Source organism: Myotis nattereri, assembly GCF_964212035.1.
Source record: "Myotis nattereri genome assembly, chromosome: 11".
NCBI lineage: Eukaryota > Metazoa > Chordata > Mammalia > Chiroptera > Vespertilionidae > Myotis > Myotis nattereri.
In genome coordinates this window covers 7,180,776-7,192,455 of record NC_138086.1, presented here as the reverse complement: position 1 = coordinate 7,192,455, position 11,680 = coordinate 7,180,776, and positions in this window count along the sequence as shown.

Genomic DNA, 11,680 nt, shown 5'->3' with positions numbered 1-11,680 from the left:
CGGGCATTAGGTCCACTCAACTGTTAATGCATCAACTCTATCCATTAAAAGATAAGACCAAAGCCTTCTACCCGTCATAGTGGCTTACCCCAGCTGTGTCACTCCCAGAAGTAGATTCAGAAGGCTGTCTCTGATTCTGGCTGGGCCCTGATCTAGGGAAGGAAGATGAGACCAAAAGCTGCAAAACAAGAAGCAAACCACAAAACATCTCTTCTCAGCCAATATCATGAGACTGTGAAAAAGAGAAAAAGAAATCAAGACTGAAAAAGAAATGGAAAGCAATCAAACATCTGAAATAATAAGCAGCTGCCAGCAAACAGCTAGAAAAAGCCAGTTGGAGAAAATTCAAAAAAAGATAGCCCTTTTCCTGAAGTTAGGTGGATTGAGCCTTTTTAATAGTCATAAAAAACAAATGGATACCAGAAACAAGTACAGCTGTGTCTTCTTGTTAAACCTGGTAGAATAACCTGAACATTCTTATGTCCACACTTGATATTTGTCTCTAATTTATCCAATATTCTAAATATGTGGTAAATTTAAAGTGTTTGTAGAATTGAATAACTTGTCAATTTTTAAAAGGAGCAAAAACATCTCAGCTGGAGAAGCAGTTCACACAGTGGCATGAGAGAACAAGGTGCATTTGGTCTATGAAGAGTGAGGTTTCAAGATGGCATCAGAGTGAGTGTACCTTTCTTACACGTCCTCCCAGAACCAAATTGGAAATAACACTAAATTGGGGCATATTCACCTTGAGTTAGCAACTGCAGTGTAGCTAATGAGGAGACTTTTAACAAGGAAGGGCAACTTGCTTTCCTGGGAGATGGCAGGGAATAACTTCAAGACATATTTTGGGACCTCAAGAACTTGAGGAATTTACCCAAACTTATGAGTATTGCAGGCAAAGCCTGATAATAACTATGTGGCTTGGCTTCTTTGCCCTGAGAAGATAATTCAAGTTCATTCTTCAAATTTCGTATAAGATTCCAGCAAAGAAGACTTAAGAGAGCCAATATATTCAATTGCTATGCTCATTGTCTTTATGCAAATAAACAGGCCAAATTGAAAATGGACTTAGTGCAGTACACAGTCTTAATTTGGATATCTTTAATATAAATGTTGGTGATTTTTAGGGGAAAATTGTGTTTCAATAGAATCTATAACAGACATGTGCATATTAGACCCCAATTCAGTTAAATGTCTTTAAAGTTTTATTTTTCAACTATAAGCTAACCTGGATTTTGATTTTTTTCTAGTTTTCTTAAATATTTTTGCTACACACCTCTGAACTAATGTTTCATTTTTCTCCTATCCTTTGACTGGAAATTATTGAATAGTAAACCTATTTTTCTGAGCTTTGCTTTTGCAAATTGCAGCTAAAGGACATGACATAAATTTAAGAAATCGCCAGAGCAGTTTTATACAATCTCAGTGACTGATGCTGTGTGAGCCATGCAGAATTTACCCGAGCACCTGATGTCATCACTGAGTACATGCAAACTGCAGATAAAGAGGATCTCTCAGATTGTCACTGCTTGCTTTCAGTCCAAGAAATGCTGAGCCCTATATCTAGAAATCTTGACTGACAGCCATACAGATTCAAAAACTGGTTTATAATTTGCTCTGACCATTAATTTTTTTTCTTCTGTTTTCATAGACATTGAATACCCTCACTGAATACCTTACAATGCCTGCTTGCACACACAGCATAGGCCTCTCTTTGGAAATCCATCTGTGTCATCAACTCCTGAAATGAGACTCAACAATTTAACTGAAATGATTTATTCTCACTTCTGAATGATTCAACTAATGAAATGGAACAATCTACCAACTTAGTTTCTGTAATGTAAAATTTTATTATTTAAAATGTCAAAGAGAGGACTAAATGCACCAGGACTAAAGGGACATTGAGGCTTCTCCTCTTAATAAAACTAAAAGTTATACCTCACAACAAGTTCAGGCATTTCATGCTAAATTAATGCACCAGAGCTTTGCTACAGATTAGTCAGGGAAATTTCCATGAAAATGGAATAAAAAATTGACAGTAGGGAATTGTAATGCACCCTACCATTCTTTTAACATTGTTTCTGTAAATGATGACCTGTTAACTGATATGTAACTTCAGCTAAACCTTTTTTTGGCTTAAGAATTCTAGGAGCTAACATCGAAAGAAGCAGACTCTAGTTCTGAGATATTTGCTTATCTTCAACCGGTTTTTTGAACCGATTGTGTTGGCTTGCATGCAGTCTATGAAACAAAAAATTGTCAACACCTGATTTTTAATTTATTTTTCTGTGTGTGTTTTTTTTCCATCTTCATCCCCTTTTACAAAAACCCCTGCCCATGTCCATTATTAAGATTGTCTTTTGGACAAGAGCCCTTCATCTTCTCAAGCTTATGTCCCTTGAATAAACTGTCTTTCCTACATCACCACTTACCTCTTGAGTATTGGATTTCAAAGCAGCAGGCAGCCAGACTTGGGTTGGTAACAATCTTTACTAGGTAATATTAGACTTTTGTATGTATGTCTACTTTTTCTTCAGAATCCTAAGGGAGAGAAGGGTCTTTGGCACCCTGGGTACAGCTGATATTATTTGGAAATTACTGGAATGCTAGAGAAGTGATGTTCTCTTTTCAAACACAGCATATTAGCTCCAGTGCAGCCACACTCAGAGTGGTCACTGAGCAGCAACAATACTGGGAACTTGTTAGAAATGCAGAGACTCAGGTTCCACCCCACACCTACTGAATCAGAAACTATATTTTAACAAGTTTCCCAGATGGTTGTGATGCATACCCGTGCTTCACAAAATACAGAGAAAAACCTGAAGAATCAGTTCCTAATATTAAAAAACTATCCATAAGATTTTGTACAAATATTACAGCCTTTCAGACTTAGGCATGTTCTTTAGAATGGATTGTGTCTATTTTATCACGTCTCTAATTTGCAGAACATGGCCTAGGTTTCATTCGGTAGGCAATAACATTTTGTACACTAGAAGTTCAGATCATAAGAGATGAGGTCACCCAGTTTTTAGAGTGGAAAAGAAGCAGAAAAGAAGCAGAAGAATAAAGCAATCAGATGCGTGTGCAAAATTTTGTTTCTCCAGGTTCAGGAAACAAGAAATATATTAGATAATGGAATTCTAGTCACTTCTTGAGCTGCAGTGTAGGCAGTGTCCTCAGGGGAAAAGCCCTTTAAACATGAATGTCACCTTACGTTGTTCTGTTTCAAGAATGGGAACACCTTCAGTTTCTATCTGGTTTTGGTTGCTCTCTATTGTTTTCCATTATTGGCTGCTTAACAGTTTTTCCAAAATTTATCTGTGGACCATTTAGTCTGTTATAAGCTGCTGATATTTTTGGAATTAGACTCAAGCTCTATGGTTTTATTATATTGTCCTTTCCTTGGATCATATAAAATAAACAAGAGTTAAAAGTTATATGGGAGTTTGATTGGGAGAGTGCCAAAGGAATTCACCAGGGGTGTGAGTGTGAAGTATCTTGTGATCGAGGAATGGAGCAAATTCTCCCAGGCTGCACATGGCACACACTGCCAGTCATGTGTTCCCATTTCCCACTTCCTTTCTACAATCTTGCTTACAAAGGCAATGTGCCCTGTGAAATACAGTGCTCCTTGCATCTGGGTTAACCATAGGACCACGAGACATAAGCACAAATCCTGTGGAGATTTTTGGGTTGGCTGTGCTTTTTATAAATGCCATTCTGTCTCCATTATTGTTTCTATCTTCTTTCTATCTGTAATTCAGACATGAGGTTGAAGTTGAAGCAGCTTGTTGGCACTTTGAGGTCAAAAGGTACAAAGAATGGTGAAGTAGGTAGGGACAGAAAATCAACTTCTTTGAATACTTACATCAGTCCTGTACTTACCACTGAAACTCCTTGTTGCATCAAAATTGAGCACTTTATTTGTCTACATTCTCTTACATGCAGCCTGACTCTCAAGGAGACACTCTGAGACTGAAGGAACGTCACCATCAGACCAGTCACAGAGCATTTCAGACCAGCAGGAGCTGACTGGTAGTGAAAACAGACAATGAGCACCCCGGAGGGCACTGCCTGGACTGAGAAATTCACTTCGGGTCACACCAGCTTGTGGCCTTCCTTGTTGGGGGTCAGGTGGACTTCAGAGACCTGACAGGCAAGGAACATCACTCAGTGAGCAGAGAGACAAAGGTTGAGGTCTGCGAGCCCTATCTTTCTCCACAAACTACAATGTCCATAAGGCATTTATCCCTACCAAAGGAGCAAACCAGGATGGATGGGGTGATGGCTCTCTATGTCACCTACATACAGACTGAAGTTTATTTAAAGGAACTCCTTAACAGATCAGATTGGTAGTTTAAACATGATTAAATATTCAGTTACATTTTTTCTCTAGACGTAATAGATTTGAGTGAGGAAATAGTTAAGAAATTAAAAATTTATATTTTGTCTTTATATTCTAAATGTGGCCTATGTTTAAGTTAAGTTTGCCATGGTCGGCAAACTGCAGCTCGTGAGCCACATGCGGCTCTTTGGCCCCTTGAGTGTGGCTCTTCCTAAGCCTTAGGAGTACCATAATTAACTTAATAACAATGTGTCTACTTATATAGTTTAAGTTTAAAAAATTTGGCTCTCAAAAGAAATTTCAATCGTTGTACTGTTGATATTTGGCTCTGTTGACTAATGAGTTTGCCGACCACTGGTCTAGGCTGTTTCTAGTGAATTCCAAATTGTTCCACAAGAAGGAATTTACCTAAAGGTGACTCATTCCCACAAGCTTGTTGGAATTATTTTTCCTTTAAGAGCAATTATTACTTTCAAGGGGTTTTAAAAATACAAGTAAGCCCTGGTCAGTTTTGCTCAGTGGTTAGAGCATTGGCCCACAAACCAAAATGTTCTGCTTGGATTTTAGTTGAAGGGCATGTACCTCAGTTGCAGGTTCCCCAGCTCCATTAGGGGTGTGTGCAGGAAGCAACAAATAGATGTCTCTCTCATGTCCATGTTACTCTCCCCCTCTCCCCATCCTCCCCCCATTCCACTCTCTCTAGAAGTCAATGGAAAAAATATCCTTGGGTAAGGATTTTTAAAAAATAGAATTAAAATTCCTCTATATTATTCTCTCTTACATATTCTATATCAGAGTTAAAATGCTTAAGAGTATATACAGCATATAACACAGTATGTTCATAAAGCATAAAATATATAAAATGCAAGGGCTATGAGTTAAAATGCACTGATAATAACAGATCTTAATACTCCATTTTCAGTACAATACAAATAGAGTACACAAGACATAGGTAATGAAATGGAAGAATTGAACAATATAATGAAGAAAGTAGATCTCATGGATATAGATATATAGAAAGTACACTCTTTTGCAATAATAAAGAATACACCCTCTTTTATAGACATAAAATGGACAGTAACAAAAATGTTCATAATAATAAACATTAGTAAACACCAATAAAGCTCATAATGTAGAAATACTACAAACAGCACTTTTTATTATAATGCAATAATACCAGAAATTACTTTAGAAAAAATGTTATTTAATCTGGAAATTAAAATACTTTCTATTAAACAATTCGTGTTAAAAAGTACAAAGTGATTTTTAAAAAATCACAATAATAGCACAGGCTTTCTTAAAAATCATAATAGCAAAAATACTGAATGTCAGAAGTTATAGCATTGATTTAGAAAAGTTATCAGAGGAAAGTGCTTTGCTTCAAAGGCATTTTTCAATAAAAATAAAGAATAAAACAGCTCAATCAGTGCACTCAGTGGTTGAGTGTCAACCCAGGAATCAAGAGATCACTAGTTCCATTCCCTGTTGGGGCACATGCACTGGTTATAGGAGGCAGTCGATCCATGATATTTCTCTATCATCATGATGTTTCTCTCTGATCAATGTCTCTCTCTCTCAAAAAAATAAATAAAAAAGCTTTAAAAAAATAAATATAAGTTGTCAATTAAAAAAAAACTGGAAAAGGTATAATAAAGAAAACAAAAGAAAGCACACTATGGAAAAAATAATTCAATAGAGAATAAAAAAAATCTTTAGACCTGATTAATAAATCAAAATCCCCATTTATTGAAAAAAAATAAGTAAAGTAGTATTTAACTTATGAAAACAGAGAAAAGGCACAAATATAGATTTCAAAATAACAAGAGGAAAAAAAACTTGAAATAGAAGAAATCTAAAACCTCTTTTTATTTATTTATTTTTTTTCCACATATATTTTTTTGTTTATTTTTTTTTCTTTCTTTTTTTTTATTGCTTAAAGTATTACAAAGGGTATTACATATGTGTCCATTTTATCCCCCCGCCCTAGACAGTCCCCCAGTCTCCCCTATCCCCCAGTGTCTTATGTCCATTGGTTATGCTTATATGCATGCATACAAGTCCTTTAGTTGATCTCTTACCCCCCTACCTCCTGCCCCCCAACCCTCCCCGGCCTTCCCGCTGCAGTTTGACAATCTGTTTGAGGCAGCTCTGCCTCTGTATCTATTATTGTTCAAAAGTTTATAATGGTCTCTATTATCCATGAATGAGTGAGATCATGTGGTATTTTTCCTTCATTGACTGGCTTATTTCACTTAGCATAATGCTCTCCAGTTCCATCCATGACGTTGCAAAAGGTAAGAGTTCCTTCCTTTTTAGAGCAGCATAGTATTCCATCGTGTAGATGTACCACAGTTTTCTAATCCATTCATCTACTGATGGACACTTAGGCTGTTTCCAGATCTTAGCTATGGTGAATTGTGCTGCTATGAACATAGGGGTGCATATATCTTTTCTGATTGGTGTTTCTGGTTTCTTGGGATATATTCCTAGAAGTGGGATCACAGGGTCATATGGGAGTTCCATTTTCAGTTTTTTAAGGAAACTCCATACTGTCTTCCATAGTGGCTGCACCAGTCTGCATTCCCACCAGCAGTGCACAAGTGTTCCTTTTTCTCCACATCCTCTCCAGCACTTGTCTTTTGTTGATTTGTTGATGATAGCCAGTCTCACAGGTGTGAGATGGTACCTCATTGTTGTTTTGATTTGCATCTCTCGGATGATTAGTGACTTTGAGCATGTTTTCATATGTCTCTTGGCTTTCTGAATGTCCTCTTTTGAAAGGTGTCTATTTAGGTCCTTTGCCCATTTTTTGATTGGATTTAAAACCTCTTTTTAAATAAATGTGAAAACCTGGAAGAAATGGATAATTTCATATAGAAAAAATCAGGTTAAACAAATTGTTCTCTATCAGAAAGAGAAAGTTGAAATAAAACAATTTTTGTGGAAGAAATAGAGAAATCTCTTAAGGAGTCACACACCACAAAGTAAGCACCAGGGCCAGAATGTTTTTCATGGGAATTGTTCTAGAGCATGAAAAAATGAAAGGAGATTTTCTTATTGCCTTTTCAAAGCAAATATAAAATTAATAACCAAAGCCTGATAATGGCAGAATGAAAAGCTAAATTTATAGACAATCTATACTAATAATAGCCTAGGTGGTCGTCACGCCCTCACACATCACGCCCTAACACTGTCACAAGATGGCTGTCACACAGTGGAGGCAGGGTCTGGAGGAGGACGTGGGTTACTGCAGGGGAGGGCAGTTGTGGGTGATCAGGCCAGCAGGGAGGTCAGTTGGGGGTCATCAGGCCAGCAAGGGAGGGCAGTTAGGTGTGATCATGCTGGCAGGAGAGCAGTTAGGAGTCAATCAGGCCAGCAGGGGTGTGGTTAGGGGGTGATCAGGCTGGCAGGCAGATGTGGTTAAGGGCAATCAGGCAGGCAGGCAGGCAAGCGATTAGGAGAAAAGTACAAAGTGATTTTCCAAGGGTCCCCAGATTGGAAAGGGTGCAGGCTGGGCTGAGGGACATCCCTCCCGCACCCCCCACACCCCACCCCCCGCACTGTGCATGAATCTTATGCATTGGGCCTCTAGTCCTATATAATAAAGAGCTAATATGCAAATGGTCATCATGCCCTCGTGCCCTCGTGCCCTCACTCCCTTGCGCCCTCACGCCGGGGCTAGGGGACCTGAGGCTGTACCCCCACCAGGCGGGGCTTGACAGGGGACCTGAGGCTGCACCCCCCCCACAGAGTGCCAGGCCAGGGAATGTGAGCATATGCCCCCTGCGCTGTGGAGCTTGACAGGGGTGGGGCGTCTGGGTCTAGGTCTCATGCAATATCAAGGCACATGCGGGTGGGTGAGAACTTGATTCTGGGTCCCAAGGCGCAGCCCAAACTATGACAGAAAGGAGATTTTCATATACATTTTGCTAATTTTCTTTAATCTCTGAAACTTCTATTATAGAAAAGGGCAAATAGCAATATTAAAATATTTCCTCTAATTAATTCCCTTTTAATGTGCATGAATTTTGTGCATCAGGCCACTAGTATTGAATAAAAGTGGGCATACTTGTATTTTTTCTGATTTTAGAGAAAAGCTCTCTGCTGTTTTATTTCAATATATTTTATTGATTTTTTAACAGGGAGGAAGGGATAGGGATAGAGAGTTCGAAACATTGATGACAGAGAAACATTGATCAGCTGCCTACTGCACAACCCTACTGGGGATGTGCCCGCAACCAAGGTACATGCCCTTGCCAGAATCGAACCTGGGACACTTCAGTCCACAGGCTGACCCTCTATCCATTGAGTCAAGCCAGTCAGGGCAAAGCTCTCAGCTTTTTACTTTTGGGTATGATCTTAGCTGTGGGCTTGTCAAATATGTCCTTTATTGTGTTCATGAAAGAATTTTGGATCTTGTAAAATGCTTTTTCTTTATGTATTGAAATAATCAAATAATTTTTATCTTTTATATTATTAATATGTTGTATCACATGAACTGATATTCTTTATTCTATTGATATAGTTTGTTACAACTAATTGATTTCTGAATGTTAAAACAGTATCACATTCATGGGATAAATTCTACTGAGTCATGGTGTATACTCCTTTTTATATATTGCTAGATTATTTTTGCCAGTATTTTGTGGAGGATTTTTGCATCCATATTCATAGGAGATATTGACCTGTGGTTTTCTTTTATTGTCTTACCTTTTTCTGGTCTAATATCAGGGCAATACTGGCATTGTAGATTAAGTTGGAATGTGTTCTTCCTCTTCTATTTTTTTGGAAGAGTTTCCAAAGAATTTATATGAATCCTTAAATGTTTGATAGAACTTGGCTTTGAGGTTTTCTTTGTACTCGGCAATGTTTTGTATTAGTAATGTAATCCCTTTACATATTATAGATCTATTTAGATGTCCATAATTTCCTGGAGTCAATTTTGATAGTTTATGAATTTTTCCATTTTATCTATGCTATCTAATTTGAAGAGCCTAAACTTGTATATAAAATATCATAATAATTGAATTTTTTTCTATAAGCTCAGTAATAATGCCCCCTTTTTCATTCCTGATTTTACTAATTCTCTATATATTTTTGACCAAATTGACTAAATATTTGTCAATTTGTTGATATTTTCAAAGAACCAAGTTTTGGTTTTGTTGTTTGTTTTCTATTGGTTTTCTATTTTGTAGTCCATTAATTTACACTTGTACTCTCTATTGTATCCTTCTTATAATTGCTTTAGGTTTTGTTTCCTCCCTTAATCAATGCCTTGATATGGAATATTAGGATACTGGCTTGAGATCTTTCTTCTTGGTTTAATATTGCTACATGTATATTTCCAGATATAAAATTTCCTTTAAACATCACCTTGGCTACCCACCATGAGTTTTGCTATATTGTTTTGTTTTCATTTCTATTCAGCTCATAGTATTTATAATTTCCCTTTTTATATTTTCTTTGAATCCTTGGTAATTTAAAATTGTGTTGTTTAATATTGATTTTTCCCTGTCCGTGGTGTTCAGCAATTAGAGCATAGGCCTGAGCACTGGAGGGTCACAAGTTCAATTCCCAGTCAAGGTCATGTAACTGGGTTTTAGGTCCAATCCATGGCCCAATGTTAGGACAGGAGGATGGGTGTGGGAGGCAACCGATTGATCTCTCTCTCTCTCTCTCTCTCTCTCTCTCTCTCTCTTCTCTCCTTCCCTCCTCTCTCTCTAAAAATCAATGGGAAAAAGATCCTCAGGTGAGGATTAAAAAACAAATATATATAGTACTTTTCCTCAAGTTATTTTTCTGTTGCTGATTGCTAACTTTCCTTCATTATGGCCAGAGAACATATTCTGTATGGTTTTAAGCCTTTTCAATTTATTAAGGCTTATTTTATGGCCTCACACATGGTCTGTTTAGGAGACTATTCTTTGTGCATTTGAAGAGAATGTGTTTTCTGGTGTTGTTGGGTGGAGTATTCTAGTGATATATCTATTTGATCGCCACATCTCATCTTTATTGACCTTCTGATTAGTTGCTCTATGCATTATCCAAAGTGGGATGTTGAAAATGCAGCTATTATGATTGAAATGTCTATTTCCTTTTGACTTCTGTTATTTTTACACCAATCATTGTTTCTTTATTTTGCTGTTTCAAACCTACCATTGAGCCTCGCTAGCAAAATTTCCATTTCTATTTGATGAGGTATTGTAATCATGGCTTTTTTTTTTTAAGCATTATTTCCTTCAGTTCTTTAAACATATTTCTAACTGCTCCTTTGAAGTACCCTTTTCAAATCCAATAGATTGGCCTTCTCACAGAGAGTTACTGTTCCCTGAATTTTTTTTCACTACATGGGTCACAATTTCCTGTTTCTTTGTAACCAGGTGTTTTAAGTAATGTAGTGCAGTGATCTGGATAGTGATTTACTTCTGCATTTCTATGGCTCAATTAGCCGTCTTTTGTAAGTTGGTTTAGTGACATGGCTGGATTCTTCAGAAGTCTATTTCCCCTTCACTGTGAAACCTCTGATGATGCTCCTCAGAAGGTGCAACCTTGAGATGTCACCTTGAATAACAATAGTCTTAGCCATGCTCTCTTTCTCTCTTTCTTTTCTTAATGTCTGTTAAGCTCCATCTCTCCATTAGTATTAAACCCAGCTGTTAGGTCTACTGATTGCCATGTTTTCTCTCCTGTTTTTGACAATATCTTTGAGCATAAAATGTTCCACAGTCTGATAAAAATAAAATTGGTTTCCTTCGCAGGGGTGGTTTTTGTGGCCAGTCTTTCAGGTTTTCTCTGATCCTAGAAAAAACCCTTTGTACATGCCTATTTTCCTGGTTCTCTCTAGTAAGTGGCTGACCCATGGTTTCTCTTGAAGCTCTTATAGGATTACCAGACTCCTCTAAATTACTTACTATTTTTTAAAATATATTTTATTAATTTTTTACAGAGAGGAAGGGAGAGAGATAGAGAGTTAGAAACATCGATGAGAGAGAAACATCGATCAGCTGCCTCCTGCACATCTCCTACTGGGGATATGCCCGCAACCAAGGTTCATGCCCCTGACCGGAATCGAACCTGGGACCTTTCAGTCCGCAGGCTGACACTTCATCCACTGAGCTAAACCGGTTTTGGCAAAATTACTTACTATTAAAACCTTCACGATTTTTTAAGAGTACCCATGAACTTCCCACACTCTGCTTCAAATAAAGTCATTTCTTTTGAGGAGAGCTTTGAAATTCTCTGTAACTATGGACTTCTTCCTGCAGAAAAGCTCTGAGCCACAGCTCTGGGGCCTAATCAGAGGATGTTTGCCTCTGGTCTTCTCAGCCTGCC